We start from the raw sequence: 18,673 nt of genomic DNA on the forward strand, positions 1-18,673 counted from the left end.
GAAGTGGTAAGATACAAAATAAACTATGAAATATCCATTAAACAATTAGATCTCTACTGAATTTCAGCCAAGTATCTTCACCCACAACATAGCTACCCCAAACCCAACAGTCAAATCAAACTCACTCCCTCCACTCCCTCCCCCACCTCCATGCTTTCTAGACTTGCAGATTTTTGCCAATATCATTTTTCTAAGCCTAAGTCCTTCTTGTCCACATTCATTTGCTGCTCACTTCTACATAGCTTACCTCTCTACCTTGATTATATGCTTCCAGACAGCAGACTAAGTTACATTTCTGGAAATTGCCTCTGGGTGCTAAGCACATAGAAAACAATCTATTTGTATTATCAAATAAGAAACAAAAAAGTTACTAACTCTGCATTCACTGTCAAATGATCACTAACTTGTCTATTAGACATTTTTAAAACCACAAGTCAAGTTTATTTAATGTTGAAAAACTTCACATTGCTCTAATTACTCTCATAATCCCTCAATTTCAATTACTATTCATATCCTTTAAATATTCAGCAAGTACACAGATATTTTGATCCTTGTTTCATACATTGTGGAGGAAAACTATGTTTTAAAAATTGCAGCTACCAATGCAATAAAAGAAAAACTAGGGGTGTAAAAGTTAGGAGAAGGGAGGTAAAAATCAGAGGAAGTAAAAAAAGGATATATGATTTATACTTGAAAATTAAAAATTCGGGGTGCCTGGGTGGCTCAGTTCGTTCAGCATCTGCCTTTGGCTAGAGTCATGATCCCAGACTCCTGGGATGGAGCCCCATGTCAGGCTTCCTGCTCAGCGGGGAGCCTGCTTCTCCCTCTCCTCTCCACCTGTGCTCTCTCTCACCATCTCTGTCTCTCCCACATAAATAAAATCTTAAAAAAAAAAAAAAAAAGAAAGAAAAATTCAACTACAGTATTACAAACAGTAACAATTTCTAAAAGGGAGTTTATTTAATATACAAGTATTAATCAATAAGCAAAATAAACAGCTTTTTTATATACAACTAGGTAGAAGATAAAATGGGAAAAAAAATGCCAGCAAAAGAAACAGCAAAAAAAAGAAAGAAGAAATAATACAAAACCTAAAAATGCTATTAGGAACCCAAAAAGGGACTTGAAGAAATGAAAATATTAAGTTTTCCCATATTCTTGGATAGAAAGAACACCAAAAAGCTGCCAATAAATACAAAGAAAATCTTAAAACACAAACTGAATCTATGTGATAAAAGAAAGAAGGGCATATTAACTTGAAAAGGGCATGAGAAAATTTTCTGGGTGATGGTATGTTCTGTATCTTGATCTGGCTACTGCACAATATATAGGCAAAATTCATTAGGCTGTAAATTTAAGGTTTGTGCATCTTACTGTATGCAACCTTTACCTCCATAAAATAAGTAATTAAGTCATTCCCAACAGAAATGGCAACTAGACTAAATGGATTGATTGTAAAATTTATATAAAATAAACACGATGCAGCGTGCCTGGGTGGCTCAGTTGGTTAAGCATCTGCCTTCGGCTCAAGTCGTGATCTCAGGGTCCTGTGATCAAGTCCCATGTCAGGCTACCTGCTTAGTGGGGAGTCTGTTTCTCCCTATCCCTCTGCCCCTCCTCCCTGCTTATGCTTGAGCATGCACGCTCTCTCTCTCTCAAATAAATTCTTTAAAAAATAAAAATAAAAAATAAAATAAACAAGATGAAAGCCAGAAGAGATTCTGGAAAAGAAATGAAAGGGAATTAGTCCTAACAGAAAACACAATATAAAATGCAATAATTAAAACACGACAGTTTAGTTCCCAAATGGGCAGACAGATCAGTGGACCAGAAATGGCCCCAAATACACATGGAAATCAGTAAATTATAAAGGCAGCATTTCAAATCTGTAAGACAAAAATGGATTATTTAATAAATGATGTTGGGACAACTGGATGGTCATACGGTGACAAAAATAAGGTTGAACCTATACATCATACCTTATCCCAGAATAAATTCCAAATAAGTAAAAAAATTAAAAATACAAAAAGATAGAGATGAACAACAAAAAAAACCATAAAAGTACTAGAAAAATAACATTTGAGAATTCTTGTATAATCTTGAGTCAGGGAAAGACTTTCTAATGATGACATACAATTTAGAAGTCAGTAAAGATTGGTAAGCATTTTAACTACTGGGGAAAAAAATTCAGCATGATAAAACCACCATAAACAACCTAAAAAGTAAAGAGCAAATTAGGAAAAATACTTCCAAAAAAATAGCATAGAGCTATTTTCCCTAATATAAAAATAAATTCTACAAATCTAAGAAGTAACAAAGTGACATAAAAATAGGCAAGGATAGGGACAGTTCACAATAAAGAAAATACAAATATTTCTTACAAATAGCCCTTAAAAGACAAAAAGATGTTTAATGTTATTCGTAATAGCAGGGCTGATGGAATATAAGTTGGAACTATTTCTACAAATGTTATTTTGGCAATATCTATCAAATTTAGAAAGTACATACATTCCAATCTAGCAATTCCACTTCTGGATGTGTTCTATACAAGCTGTTAAAAAAAAAATGTATATATAAGGAATCCATTGTACCACAGCTTTTGATAGCAAAAGACTGAAAATCACCTAAATGTACATCAAAAAGGGGGCTACTTAAATCTATGTTATACATGTATAATGGTGTTATAGACTGAATTTTTGTGTCCCCTTTGGGACTTCGGGAGGTAATTAGAACTACAAGAACTCATGAAGATGGGCCCCCCCATGATGGGATTAATGTCATAAAAAGAGAAAGAGAGAGCAGACACTCCCTCTCTCCATGTGAGGACACACTGAGTTGACATTTGCAAGCCAGGATGAGTCCTCACAGGAACTAAATCTCTGAGCACCTTGATTTGCACTTCCCAGCCTCTAGAACTGGAATGTCTATTGTTTAAGCCACCCAGTCTATGGTATTTTGCTATAGCAGCCCAAGCTGATTAAGACAAATGATACACTGTGAAAGTGTTAAAAAAAAAAAAAAAGAATAAGCATGGTATTTATGTCCTGATATGACTAACAGAAAACCATCCTAAGCTATATTGTTAAGTTAAAAATAAAAGGTAAAGGATACTGTGCATAGTATGCAACAACTTAAATGAAAAAGGAGGTGAAAGCAGAGAACATACATTATATATGTAAGACGTACAATCCATCACTGGCAATTCTAAAATCTGTAAAGCTCAGAAAAAGTATTTTTTTATAAGTTTAGTACAAACCTATTTGGTGTCAAAATCTGACAATAATTTCCATAAGACTTTATAATCTTTATCGTTGTTGTACTATTTATGCTTTTGATGCAGAAATATTAATGTATTTAATTACAAGACGCTACACATTCCCCTCCAACTAGGGATTTTGAATAATACAGCAGATGCACTATATTACCTTCCCACAGCACCCCCCCCTCAAAAAACAAAACAAAATGCCTTAATTCTGAAATACATCTGGATCAAGGGTTTTGGACAAGGAATTATGTATCTCTACTTACTTGCACATACATAAACTATCTTTGAAGGGATTCACAGGAAACTTAACAGTGTTTCCATGTGGAGGAACTGAGTGGCTGCACAGAATGGGAAGGAGACTATACTGTACATCTTTTTAAATCTTTGAAATTCTGAATCAAAGTGAATATGTTATTTAAAATGTAAATAAAATTACTAAAACTTTTCAATTCTCAGCTATATACTTTGGTTTTTGCTTGTTTTGACTAAAAAGTAACCCTTTCTTAAGTCACAAAGAAATCTATATAATGATGGCTTTCCTTTATTTCACTTTTGGTTGACCCATATGGCAGCTGAGAGTCACAGTCACCCTCTAAGGAGCAAGTCAGGGAAGGGTGAGTATCCACCCCTATTAACAGCTTTTAGCTGATGTTTTGATGCCTCATGCCAAGCAAAGAAGGTTTTTCTTTTCTAGTGACCCCAAAAATATGGTGGGCCTTGGGCCCCTCAGCAACAGGAAGTAGGGAAGCCCATACTTCTCAATATTAGAAAAACTTAAGAAAAGCTCCTAGCATAAATGTAGCTGTAAGTCTTCAGAGGTTCAAAACAGAAGAGTTTGAGGACTCTGATTAGTATTTGAGTAGCATCTTTTCTATCTGCTTTTCATATACTTCTTTTAATACCTTGTGTTCCAAAACGGTTTTGAGGTTTTAAGATTTATCTTTTCTTATGATTTAGATTTTGACTTATCTGTACCACACTCTCACCTTTAATCAGAAATTAGGAAAGAAGACATCTTGCTTTTTGTGGTCTATCTAGTGAGTATATTTTAAAAGGCAAAGTGAGAGATGTATGGTTTGGAAGTCCCCAAATGCCCCAACATCTAGCACTCAGGCTTCAAGGTTAAAGAAATTCCCAATGAAATGCCTACCAATATCTGGTTCCTTGCATTAGGACATAAATGCACTGATGTTTGTCCTTATTGCCCATCAGGTTATACTCACGGAAAGTAGAGACTAATTTCTACTTCCTGTTGCCCCCACATCACTTAATACCTGGACTGGTATAGATGGCTTCTCAGTGAATACTGCCTATGTAAAACCAGTATCATTTCATAGTTGCTGTCCTCAAGAAGGAGTGATGTACCAATATAACCACAGAAACACTACACAGAAAACTTAGAAAAACACAGGAAAAATATTTCCAGATGTTACTGATAAATAACTTCCCTCGTTTTTCTGGAGACCTCTAGAAAATGCTTAATGAACTGTTGTGGTTACCCAGTCTCTGACAAATTTGCAATCTTCACAAAGTCAAAAATTCCAGTAAGCCTAAAGATGCAACAGTATTCCATTTTCTTCAAATACAGAAACAGGATACAGCTATTCCCAGCTCCTAGATTACCATTCTTTTTAGAAATCTGTCAAAATCAACCTAGGAAAGCTTAGACAACTCTCTGCAGTGGAAAAAGTAAACACAGCAAAATAACTTGGTGTCAGAGAATGTGGCAAATGATTTTCCTTTAATATTTGCTTTTGGAATGTTTCCAAATTTAAAAGCAGAGAGGATAACTGGTCTAAATGTTAAATCATTTCAGTCAATTCAGATTAGATGAGACAACCCAATTTTAAATAAACCCCCAAAGATGCAGAGGAGAAACAACTGGCAGAAATTTTCTGGAGAATTCAGATGTATACATGAAATTAGTTTTTAATTTACTTGGCATTTTGCATTTGTTCCAAGTTAAAAATAATAAGTGATAATAATAGCTAAAATTTCCTGAATACTTACATCTAGTGTTCTACGTACTGTACTAGAGCCAAGCACTTTACATGCAATGCCTTACTTAAACCTTACAGCCCTATGAGATTATGTGCTGTTATTATTCTCACTTGACAAATAATAAAACAGGCCCAAAGATGTTATATAATCTGAACTAACCTGGCCATATAGTGAGTTAGATTTGGATCATGAATTTGAACTCAGAGCTACCTTAAAACTCATGTTAACAATGACTATTAAGTTTGGGCTCCTTCACTTCCTAAAGAACTGGCAGATTTTAACCAAACCTGACATACTACCAAAGGATAACAGGACACAGACATATATTTGTACTTTATTAGCTATATTTCTGATAAAACCCACCACCCTGAAAAAGAATGCCAGCTAATAAGTTTTCTAAAAGATCTTATTCAATACATACTCACATGTAATTTAAAAAACGGATTTCAATGAAATTTAGCCTGCCCAGATATTTGGGGCAGGCTTTTGTTTGTTTGGGGGAAGCCCTCTCATAAATCTTATAAAAGAATATAAATTCACTGTTTGGATATGCCTTTATTCCCACCCCTGATCATAAGCTTCTTAAGGCAACTATTCATTTGCACATCTTCACTAACTCTCTGAGAGTAAGGAGTCCCATTAGTAAGCATGGTGCTGTGGAATGAATAAAATCTATCATTCAAAAAACTCAAGCTTACAGTGAAATTTTTATGTTTTGTAAGAATGGATTACAGAAAATATTTGACTTAAATTTTTCTGCTTCTGAAAATTACAAAAGTCTGTTTCATTGCTGTTCTTGACACAGGATTCTGATTATGACCCAAAGACTCTTTTTGTCCCAGTATGTTTTCCGAAGAAAAACCTATCTGAGGAACAACATTTCTATAAAAAAAGAGTTCCAACAGCCTCAGTTTATAGTTCTAAATCCAAAAAGGTTACACAACTTTACTACGGCTCAGGAACTTGTTGATGACAAAGTCTAGAAGACAGAACTGAGAAGTGAATCTAGGTCTGATTCCCTACAGGTCTAGTTTCACCTATCGCCCTGAATGTTAGGACAGCTCTTATTTCAATGCTCCTGTCTCCTTTTAGGTAGTAAAGTCTGTTGACTCAAAACTCATTTCTGAAATCAAAGTTCAAGTTAATCTGCATTACAGTAAGAAAGCTAATTTTCTAAATGTTCATGTAAAGAGCTCATGACTAAGACAATAAGCTATCACAGCTCTGAAATAGGCAAATGATTCATATCTAGAACTATGTGGCTATAATGACTTCCTTGCACATGAATCAGAAAGGCTACTACCCATACCACTGACTTGACCAGAGACCTCTAGAGAGCTGGCATCTTATGTCAGACATTATTTTATACTTCTACTTGTGCAACACAACATCTGAACGATCTAGATGATTCGAATGTGTCCAAACTCAATTCATAGACAAAACAGACTAACATGAATCAGACTTCTATTCAACCACTTCGACTGTCGCTAGGATTGTTTGTGACTGGTCACTTAAATTATTTCAAGTTGTTTCACTGGGCACTGAGTATCTTTACAAGGTCATTTCCATAACTTTAGGTACTAAGTTAAGATTCTAACCTCATTAATTTGGGTAGAATTTATTCTTAAACTAATTTCCTTTCCAAGTGGCCTTCCTCCCAGGATCTAAAGGAGTATAAGGATATAGTTTCCTACTCTGCCAGGACACAAAGACAACCCATTTCAAACTAATTAATGGAATATACTCACCAAAAGAATCAGTGCTATCTCTTCCTTTAAACATTGGGAATAACTGCTAATGGGTACAGAGTTTTTCTTGGGGTGATGAAAATGTTCTGGAATTAGATAGTAGCGATCAATGCAGAACTTTGTGAATATATTAAAAACCATTGATGCACACTCTAAAAGGGTAAATTTTATTGTATGTGAATGATATCTCAATAAAGCTGTTATTTATTAAAGAAACAAAAGAAATTTGAAAACAAAACAAAAAAAAACTGCTTTAACATGTAGCCTGACAGTGAGCTACTGCCAAAGGATTTCTATCAGTAACCCTTCCTGAAATTTAACATACTGTAACTAGGCAAAGCAATAAAAGTTTGGTATCTCAAGATTTTCATTCCTTATCTTAATAAAGTATCATTTCCTTTTTACTTGTACTCTACATCAGGCAATAAGCTCACCTCAAATTCTCTCATATCCAAAACAAATGCTATGTATTAAGTAGTGAGTGGAAAAAAGATAAAACTTGGATAAATAAGTACTATTTGGAGTTTTAGGCCCATATGCTTCACCAATAGAATTTTAAATTAAGTTAGGCCCAAATGCTTCACCAAGGTAGAATTTTAAATTAAACATTTCCAGGGCGCCTGGGTGGCTCAGTTGGTTAAGCGACTGCCTTCGGCTCAGGTCATGATCCTGGAGTCCCGGGATCGAGTCCCGCATCGGGCTCCCTGCTCAGCGGGGAGTCTGCTTCTCCCTCTGACCTCCCCCCTCTCATGTGCTCTCTCTCATTCTCTCTCTCAAATAAATAAATAAAATCTTTAAAAAAAAAAAATAAAATAAAATAAAATATTCAGGGGCGCCTGAGTGGCTCAGTCCGTTAAGCGTCTGCCTTGCCCTCAGGTCATGATCCCAGGAGCCCCACATCGGGTTCCCTGTTCAGTGGAGAGCCTGCTTCTTCCTCTCCCCACCCACCGCTAACCCCCCCGCGCCGCTTGTGCTCTCTCTCTCAAATAAATAAAATCTTTAAAAATAAATAAAATATTCAAAAGCCCCTACTGTGGCGACAGATAATACGTATGAACCAATCATTTAGCCATCTGAAAGTGACAGCTTACAAGACGCTTACAAAACTTTACAGAGAACCGTAAAGACTGGATTTTAAATATTATTCATTGTAAAGAGTTTTTCATCAATCTCTTATTGAACACTTACGGTATTTCAGGCTAGGTGTTGGAGACAGATGCAAGACAGACCTGTCCTCAAGGAAGTCCCATTTTGATTCCTTGCTTTTGTCAGGCACAGCACTAAATATGTTCACTTACAGCATATGACCTCCTAGGTTTAACGTACAGCAGGGAAATCTAAGATAAACATTACCAATGACTGTAAGACTGCAGGCTGTTAAAACTGAAAAGTTAAATTTGTAAATAAAGAAAGCCATTGTACATTTAGACCAATCTCCTAACTCTACTTCCCAATACAACATTGTAAGTTCCAGATGGTACTAAAACAAAAACAAAACAGTAAAGTGACCCAGAGTATAACTATACCTTTTTTTAACACACACCACTTACATAATTGTCTCATTTAAAGGGACATCTATTTTATTTCCGTCAAAGCACCCTCTTCCATTACAAGATACTTCTCTTTACCTTCAAACTCTCCATCTGAGTACAGTACTGAACAGTTGCTGAATGAATGAATGAAATAAACAGATGTTCTAATTGCCAAAAAGATACTTGCCGGATGCTTATCTCAAAACACAATGGACTAACAGACCAAAATTCTATTGAAAAGACTACTGAATTTCAGAGGTAAAAACAGTAACCACTGAACACTGATATCATGCAGTCAACATGCTATTAAGTTCACAGTAAACATCTGATGCGAACTCTCAGAAATTAAAAAATGAAAAGTGTTCATCACAATATTCTAAAATGGACTTGGTTCCACCACCTAAGGATTGGGAACACAAGTGCAAGACAAAGAGAGGCGAGGGTGGGGTAAAAAAGTCAAAAGGTCATCACCGAGTGACCCTCAAGAGAAAAGCCCGCTGACCACTGAAGCTCGCTCACAGCTTGATGGACACCTTCCGCGCAAGTCGAGGGCCCGGGCTCCCCCTTGCCGCTCAGAGCCGAAGGCCACCCCAGCCTTTTTCGGCGCCGCTCCCTGCGTCTGCCCAGAACCTTAGCACAAAGAAACCACCGAGAAACAAAACACGGACCCTGTGGGCGCCAGTCAGGCGTCGGGACCCGGCGACCGGAGGAGCGCTCTCGGCTCCCCATCGCCGGGAGAGGCAGCCAGGGCGCGGCGGGCCGCCCAGGCGCCTCCGTCCGGACCTTCCCCGAAGTGTTTCAGAACTTGCCACCCACCCCCCGCTCCATTTTCCCCTCCCGACGGGGACGCGGGACCCGCGCGAGAAGGGCGCGCGAGGAGGGCGCGCGAGGACGGACGGGTGGAGCTGAGGCGGGCGGGCCGGGGGCTGACGGCTGGGGCGCACCGGGGTCCCGCAGCCCCACGCCCCCTGGCCGGCCCCCGCCTCGCCGGCAGCTATTGTTCCCGCGCCGCCCCCGCCCGCCGCGCGCCCCCCGCCGCCGCGCGCTCCCGCCCCCACTCCCGGGAGGGGGTCACGGCTGAGGAGAAGGCGGCGGCGGTGGCGGTGGCGGCGGCACAATAACATAAACACGGCGGGGCCGCCGGCCACCCCGGCCCTGCGGCACGCGCCGCACTCACCCCGCAACGCAGCGAACGGCGACAGGAAAGCCCGCCGGCGGGACTGGCGCCGTCCGGGCGGTCGCCACGGCCGTTACCCAGGGCTGCTCGCGGCTCCGCACTCCTGGCCGCGTCGTCCGGCCTCGGCCGCTCCGCTGAGTAACAGGGACGCGGGCCGTCACCGCGCACGCCCGCTCACGTCATCGCGCAGGGCCCCGCCCCCGCGCCTCGGAAACGGTCCGCGGGGCGGGGCAGCCCCGGGGCCCGGATTGCGGGGGCGGGGCCGGCAGTCCGGGGGCGGGGCTCCTCTAGGGGCAGGGAGGACTTGCGGAGGTCTCCTGGAGGCGGAGCTGCGGGGAGGGCTTCTGAGAGCCAAGTGTGAGGGGCGTGTCGGGGAGCCGGTGGGGCGGGGCCCTGCTCCTGGCACGTGGCGGCGTGTGGCCAGAACTCCCAGCTTCTGGCCAGGGGCGTTCCACTAGTGGGAGCCAAAGCGTCAGGGGCTCCTCGCCTCAGCGTTTGAAAGTGAGGGAGCAGCCACCCCGGTCTGAGCACACACCCGACAGACAAAATGCTCCTTACCTTGACCGACAACACATTACATTCTGAGGACACCTGTCCAGAGCCCAGCAACCTACAGTAATTGTTCTTTTCAGCCACCTGGAAAAAGCTGCCTCCTGTTTTCCCCAAATCCACTGTGCCAGATTCAATGTATTACCTTATTGATCTCTGAGCCCCACAAAACGTGTGTTTGTTAGTTATAACAGTGACAAATTGGCAAGCCCTTACATACCCAACAATGGATTTCTAAATTACATACATCCATGCAATAGAACATATCTTAGCAATTTAAATGCCATGTGTTCAAGGAATTCTTAACAATGCAGGAAAATGCTGACAATATATCATTAAGAGAAAGAAGCAGATCTGTATATAATGATCCTACCTATATGTTATGTATACATGGAAAAAACCTGAAAAGAAATTTGCCAAATTATTTTAACAGTAGTTCATCATTGCCCTCTGGAATGAAAGGTGAATTGGTTTTCTTTTATACTTGGGAATTTTTTTTCCATGGTTTCCAAATGAAACAATTATGTTCATAATCAGAAAAAAGTACATTACTTTAATAATGAATACATAAATATTTGTTGAATAAATGAGTGAATTCAAGTCACTATCTTCCCATGTCCTGTTGGGCTGGCCTGTTCCCAGTGATTCTGAAATGAAATATATATGTGAGCAATCATTCATACATTCTCTCCCCATTGTTGATTGTTTCTTTTGCTGTGCAGAAGCTTTTCAGTTTGATGTAGTCCCATTTGTTTATTTTTGATTTTGTTGCTTGTACTTTTAAGTGTCACCAAAAAAATTATTACTAAGACCTGTGTCAAGGAGCTTTATTCCTATGTTTTCTCCTAAGTGTTTCATGGGTTTCAGGTCTTTCATTTAAGTCTTAAATCCATTTTGAGTTAATTTTTGTGAGTGATGTAAGGTACAGGCCCAGTTTTTTTCTTCTACATGTGAATATACAATTATCCCAGCATCTTTTATTGAAAAGCCTATCTTTTATCCATTGAATATTCTTGGTTCCCTTGTCAAATATTAGCCGAGTGTATACGTCTGGGTTTATTTCTGGGCTCTCAGTTCTGTTCCATTGGCTGATTTGTCCATTTTTATGCCAGTACCATACTGTTTTGATGACTATAGCTTTATAGCATAGCTTGAAACAAGGTAGTGTGATGCCTCCTGCTTTGTTCTTCTTTCTCGGGATTTCTTTGGCTGTTCAGGGTCTTTTGTAATTCTATATAAATGGAATGGGAAAAAAATACTTCCAAACCATATAAGGGGTTAATATCTAAAATATTTAAAAAGAACTCAGATAACTCAATAACAAAAAACCAAGGGGCACCTGGGTGGCTCAGTCGTTAAGCGTCTGCCTTCGGCTCAGGTCATGATCCCAGGGTCCTGGGATCGAGCCCCACAGCAGGCTCCCTGCTCAGTGGGAAGCCTGCTTCCCCTCTCACACTTCCCTTGCTTGTGTTCCCTCTCTCGCTGTCTCTCTCTCTGTCAAATAAATAAATAAAATCTTTAAAAAAAAAAAACCCAAATAACCCAATTAAAAAATGGACAAAGGATCTCAATAGACATTTCTCCAAAGAAGGTATATGAAAGTCCAATAGGTACATGAGAAGATGCTCAACATCACTAGTCATTTGGGAAATGCAAATTTAAACCACAATATTACCTCACACCTGTTAGAATGGCCATCATCCCAAAGACAAAAGAGAACAAATGCTTGCAAGAATGTAGAGAAAAGGGAGTCATTGTGCACTGTCAGTGGGATTGTGAATTGGTACAGCCACTATGAAAAGCAGTATGGAGGATCCACCCCCCCCAAATTAAAAATAGACCCACTATATGATCCAGTAATTCTACTTCTGGAAGTACATCCAAAGAGAATGAAAACACTAACTTGAAAAGATATCTGGACTCCCATATTCATTATTTACAATAGCCAAGACATGGAAACAACCTAAGCGTCCATCGATAGATGAATGGATAAGGAAGTTGTGGCATAAATATGTACAATGGAATATTATCCAGTCATGAAAAAGGAGGAATCCTGTTATTTGCAACAACACAGATGGACCTCGAAGGCAAATGTTAAGTGAAATCAGTGAGACAGAGAAAGACAAATACTATGTGATCTCACTTATATGTGGAATCTAAAAACAGCAACAACAGCAAAACCAAACTCATAGAAAAAGAGATCAGATTTGTGGTTGGCAGAGAGCTGGGGAAGAGGGGATTGGTGAAGGTCAAAAGGTATAAATTTCCAGCTGTAAGATAAACAAGTACTAGGGATGTCATGTACAACATGATGTCTAGAGCTAACATTGATGTAGGATATATGGGAAAGCTGTTGAGAAAGTAAATCTGAAGAGTTCTCATCACAAGGAAAAAAATATTTTCCTTCTTTTCTTTTTATTGTATCTATATGAGAAAATGGATGTACGCTGAACCGATTGTGGTAATCATTTCACAACATATGTAAATCAAACCGTATACTGTATGCCTGAAACTTATACAGTGAAGTATACCAATTATTTCTCAATAAACCCAGGGGGAAAAAAAGACATGAGTCATTGACAGAGTGATAACTTGAAGTCTTGGGTATGGAAGAGTTAGCCCAGGCCCATGCCACAAAGGGCAGGAAGCAAGAAAAGAAGGCCAGGAGCCAGGCCTGCAGAACTTCAGGACAGAACTCCTGTGAGTTTCATGTCCATTTCTGTGACGCTATTAACAGCCTTTCTTTCATTCAACAAGGAGTGCTTCTGAGTTAGCATCAGCCTACCAGGGTCAACTTCCAATTATCTATATCTGCAAAGGATATCCTGCATGTTTATATATGTATATGTTCATCTGTGTGACTTCAGAAAGCATTTCACTGCTTGTGATTGAATGTCATCATCTCTGATATTCTGCAAATTCAGAATGCTTTTTGTGTCCAGATGTGGCTCTGGGCCTCCATCCTTCTCATGGTATTGTTCTTTGTTAACCTCTTATGCTCTCTTGTTAACCTATTGGGGGCTAACTTAGAAAATGAGGAAGAGCTAAGGAATTCAGGCTTTTTGACTTTTGTCCCAGGGGAGTTGTCTTGGGGACATCTGGTTCTCGGCTCTCTCTGAGGCTGGGATGGGGGAAGAAAAGGAGGGGAGGCTATAGGCCCCTTAAATCCAGTCTCTGCTGAAGCCCTGAGGGATAGTCAAGAAAAGGTCACACTCTGTCCAGAGTACCTCTTCCCTTGTCATTCTCCCTAGACCACACACATACACTAGACTGTGTTAGAGTTGGGCCTTTGGCTAATGTGTAAGGTGGATCTCACGAAGCTGTTCAAGGGTATAGAAACCAAAAGTTGAGACTTTATATCACTTCCTAGTTCCCTGATTTCAATTCAGGGGTGGGGAATCAGGGAGAGGGTATTTACTGACTAAGGTCTGTGGAAGGGCACCCAAGACAGGGCTCGATCCCAAACCCCTAAGATCATGACCTGAGCCCAAATCAAGAGTCCGACGCTCAACCAACCAAGCCACCCAGGCAGCCCCCGGTCTGGTTTTCTAACCATGCCCCTGGTCACGTCTACTTCCTCTGTAAGAGGAGGAGGTTTAGCGCCCTGGTCAGTCACCCCTGTCTCTGGGATGTTCTTTAAGGCTCTTTCAAGGTAGATCCTGCTGGCTCCAGGGGGGCGAGTTTAGGCCCTGGCTGTGTGAGAGGAAAGATGAGTGTTCATCTGGCAAACTGATATCTGCAACTTTGAGAACTATGGCTTCTGTCCTCAGGAGTAAAACAGGACCACAAATGAACAGAGCTCCTCAGCCACAACTCGAACAAAACACAGTGGAGATAGAAATGGTCAGTTCTCTGATTTGAACTTACAAAAGTCTCCCCCTTCACTTGGGCTCCCCTTTTCCCTTCGCCCCCATATGAGCACATGGTTCCCAGGTGCATTCAAGAGACAACCCAGCTATTCAAACCTATAGATCAAGTATGCACACATGTTCTCATAGAAAAAATGGTGAGCATTTATTCCTCTAAGATGCTGGTTCTCAAATTGTGGTCTCCAGCCAGCAACATCAGCGTCGCCTGGAGGATCGTTGGAAATGCAGATTCTCAGACTCAAGCTGAATTAGAAGCTTTAAGGGAGGGCCCATTTGTGTTTTTTTGTTTTTTTTTTTTTAAGATTTTATTTCTTTATTTGACAGAGAGAGACACAGCAAGAGAGGGAACATAAGCAGGGGGAGTGGGAGAGGGAGAAGCAGGCTTCCCGCCGAGCAAGGAGCCCAATGCGGGGCTCGATCCCAGGACCCCGGACCAGCGACCTGAGCCGAAGGCAGACGCTTAATGACTAAGCCACCCAGGCGCCCCCATCTGTGTTTTAATGAGCCTTCCAAGTGTTTCTGGTGCCCACCCAAGTTTGAGAAGCTCGACTCTAGGATACTAGCTCTCAAGGCAGCCAGCTCTTTCAAATCAGCTTGGGAATTTTTAAAACTACCCATGCCTAGACTCCACTTCTGGAGAATCTTTTTCAGAGATCTACCAGGCTTTTGTAGTTTTTCAAAACCCCTCAGGTAATTTTGATGTAAGCCAAGATTGAGAGCCAGTGCTTTAATTCAACATATTTTCTGTTCTTTAAAATCTCAGAGCAGGGGTGCCTGCGGGGCTCAGTCAGTTGGATCTCTGCCTTCGTCTCGGGTCATGGTCCCAGGGTCCTGGGTCCAGGGTCCCTGCTCAGCGGGGAGCCTGTCTCTCCCTCTGCCTCTGCTCCCCTGCCTGTGCTCTCTCTCTGTCAAATAAATAAATAAAAATCTTAAAAAAAAAAAAATCTCAGAGCAAACCTGACAGGACAACCTGCCCTCTACTAGCTTTTGTGTTCCAGTCTCTCTCTTAATCCTTACTTTCATTATTGGCTCTTTTTTCTAATGTTCTGCCCCCCACCTCCCACAACTTAGATGTACCTCTGCTATATTTTCCTCTTTCCATCCACATCCAGATATTGAAGGTATTCAGTACTTATTCCCTGGAGAAAAAGAGAAAGGGAATTGAATGGGAGGGAAAGAATACATTGTTGAAGTCTTGTAACTAACAACAAGCTTGTTGTTGTTTTAAATAAGCATATATTTAGGAAGAAGGCTTTCCACCAGAAGTCTGGACAAGGACTCTCTGCCTCATTGAAATTATTTAGCTTGAATTTCTTCCAGGGCGGTGGAATTTTGCCATTTGTAACTCCTATATTGCATGAAATTTGTCCAGGCCCCACGGTAGAGAGAAGGCAGCACTTTATTACTGGCCTTGCACCCTTGACATCCTCAGGGAGGACCCATCTCCCCCTCCCCCTCCCCCTCCATGGTCCTTCCCTCACCTTTCAGATATAAAACTAAAACTCAAGCTAGACTGGCATTCCATAAATGACTGTTTGTCAGAGAGATCCTGTGAATTCCCACTCCTTATCAGTTGAAACTTAAAAGGCTCTCTGTGGTGTTACTAGGTAGCAGAGATTCTAGCATCCCTGGAGGGTTGAGTCATTGCCCGCAAGTGGCAGAATTTTGAGCCCCTCAGAAAGCAAAAGTGATGCTAAGAGAGGGGTTTCCCTGCTCCTGACTGGACAAGATTAGTCTCATTTCCCTGACTCCAGACGTGATCTGAGGCCCTCCCATCGTCCTGAGAAGGTGTTCTTGCTTCTAGAAAGCAGAGGTTAAGAGACAATCTGATACAGGAATTTCAACACCCCTTTATCCTGTTCCTGAAGCAGATTTCCATACAAGGCAGCTTTGCTTCTGAGGGTAGGTTCCAGTGCCCCTCGTGTCAAAACCAGTGGGAATAATTTCTCAGCTGCAGGTTGGCATAGCTGTTTCAGGCTGGCCAGCTCAGAGTTTGTCGTGGGACTAAGAAGGCAGAGGAGAGGAGAGGTTCTGTACTTGGGAAAAGGCAGGGGGAGGGGCCGTAACCCTTTAAGGTATGATTTTTAAAATTAAGGACTACTACATAGAGGACAAAGAAAGCATTTCTTCCTAAATCCGAGGCAGTCTACACTCCAACTAATGCCTGAGGGATAAGCAATTCAGGGTAAATAGAGGAAAAATTTATTTCTGGGGGTGCTAAGTCATGATGACTGGGTAAGTTCTCAAACTCAGACCCTAGCCCTTCTCCCCCCAACCCCACCCCACAGTATTCTGTTTCCTTGTAGAGTCAAGGTGCGGCTGGTAACTGTCAGCCTATGCTGAGCAGAGAGCAGGACTTACCTTGGAATCAGCAGGAAAAATAGGGATGTCACTAATATCTTCTTCTCAAAGGTATGGTCATGCATGTGGTTCTGTCTACCTCCAAGCAATCAAGTAAGGTCTACCAAGGGAAGGAGTGTCTGTGTAGAGACAGTGACCATGCTGTTTGGATTACCTTATGAGGGCACGTACCCATGTACTTAGAGAAGATGAAATCACATGAAAGGACATCAGATTCAAATACTTGGCTCAGTCTGGCCTCACAGCAGGTTGGGACATCAGGAGGCAGAATTTCCCCACTGTTTCAGAGGTCAACAGCCCCAGGAGGGAGATCAGACAGGGCTGAAAGAGGCAAGCCAAAGAGAAAACCAAATAGAGAGAGCTGGCCCCAGGGGCAGAGATAGTAATCATAAAAAAACAAAACTATGCAGACACACAGAAACGAAATCCCCCTAAAGAGGCTAGCCAAAGCACTAGATTTCCTCCTACTCCAAAAAGTCCTACAGCTTATAGATCAGAGAGAAGATGCTTGAGAATGCTGAGTAAATCATAAAATCAAGGAGTTTTGAGTGGTACTCAGTAGGGATTGAAAGCCAGGGATTCAAAATTATATAACTGTAGACACATTTCTCTAGAATCGTTGTCAACCTGGGTGGAGAAACAGTGACAGCACTTGAAGGGGTGTATCCAGCAGGTGGTGAGGGGCTCCTGGGCTTGTTGAATGGAAAGAGGAAGGGCAAGGAGGTCCAAATAAGGACCCCAGGATCCAGGCTGAGCAGGGGGAACAGTGAGGCCAGTAGAGGACACATAGATTGGGGCCAAACTCACACAGGGAGCAAGTGGCTTCTGTTCTACTTTAGGACTGAGGATGGTTGTCAATGCACATAAGGGAGTTCAAGAGGGAGGTAGATAGGACTTGGATGAGACACTGCAGTTTAAGTTTTCAACATGGAGCATCCCCTAGGTATGTTTATAACTGTGAATGGTTGGTCTGAAGCAGAAGTACAGATCTCGTAAACTGAGTAATAGAGAGACTGTGAGCCTTTTGTGTCTGGCAGGTAGTTTGACCAGATGTCCCAGCTTGTCCAGGATGGGCCCACGTTGTATCAGTTGCCCCAGTGTAATGAGTAATAGTGTTTTCCAGACTTTCAAAAGTACCCAGGTTTGAATGATTACATTTACCAGCAGTGGCAGAAACAGAAACCAGCACTAGTGGCCACAGCCCAGGACAGGGGAGGGGAGTTGTGTGAGGACAGTGCTGGGACTCAGCAGGAGCCATCTTCCCATTGGTCTCCAGAGACCCTCCCTTGGGCATCCTCACAAATATGAACTCTTTGGCCTGAACTCAAGGACAGAAGCTACCCACACTCCAGCTTCTAATGTCATGGTTCTGGGTAGAGGACTTTCATGCTAAGTACTCAGCTTTGGGGTTAGCTAACCCTTCTCTTCTCCAGGCTTGTCACAGGGTCAAGAGATGGGTAAAGAGTGAGAAAGGTATCCCAGGAAAGTGGAGTGAGAGATAATTTGGGTGAGTGGCCCACCCAGTCACTTCCATTTTCCCTTTGGTGGACTGAACTAGTCTTCAGCAGCTAGACACGGTCAGTTATCCGTACCTGTCCAACGTGTCTAGGACGTACTGCTTTCCTTTCTTCCAGGCTGGGGATCCTTCGGCTCTCAGGAGCACGGATCAGAAAGAGAACACTGGAATAAAGTCAGCAGGTCCGTGGAAGTATACAACCTCTGTCCACATCTGAGAAAGGTTTTTGCCCCAGTTTGGGCATGTTGGTACCAATGACGCATACCTTAATTGTCCTGGAACCACTGACACTGTGCCCTTGGATCTTGACATTGTGCCGGGAGAAGATGATCTGGCAGAGGCCAAAGTTCCCCTTGGAGGTGAGTTGAAGTCCAGAATTTCATATTCTCCTCATATGACTCTGTGAGAAGTAATATTAAGACTCTTGTTCAGATGAGGAAATCAGTTTAGAGAGGCGAGGTCATTTGCCTAATGTCACCAAGGTCCTCACCAGCAGCATCTGGAGTTGAAACTCAGGGCTAGCTCTAGTCACTGCCACTGCTGCCTCCCAAGGAATGTGTTGTTTCCTCTTTAATTTCTAAGAAATGGTCGCCTTAATTAGGCAGGGTTGCTTATCCAGTGATCCTCAAAGTCATCCTGACAAAAACCCATGCAT

The 18,673-nt window shown here is 41.8% G+C and overlaps 1 protein-coding gene across 1 annotated transcript in view; it reads right to left on the bottom strand.

The window, feature by feature from the left end:
• The window catches only part of LOC116628743 (mitogen-activated protein kinase 8-like), a 67,407-nt gene extending 57,518 nt beyond the window's left edge, over positions 1 to 9,889 (bottom strand). The window contains exon 1 of the mRNA XM_032399053.1: positions 9,724 to 9,889. The gene's annotated coding sequence lies outside the window, so the exon portion shown is untranslated. The remainder of the gene's footprint in view (positions 1 to 9,723) is intronic.
• Positions 9,890 to 18,673: the final 8,784 nt, after the last annotated feature.

The sequence above is a fragment of the Phoca vitulina genome, unplaced genomic scaffold (assembly GCF_004348235.1).
Source record: "Phoca vitulina isolate PV1807 unplaced genomic scaffold, GSC_HSeal_1.0 scaffold127, whole genome shotgun sequence".
In the NCBI taxonomy this organism is placed as follows: domain Eukaryota; kingdom Metazoa; phylum Chordata; class Mammalia; order Carnivora; family Phocidae; genus Phoca; species Phoca vitulina.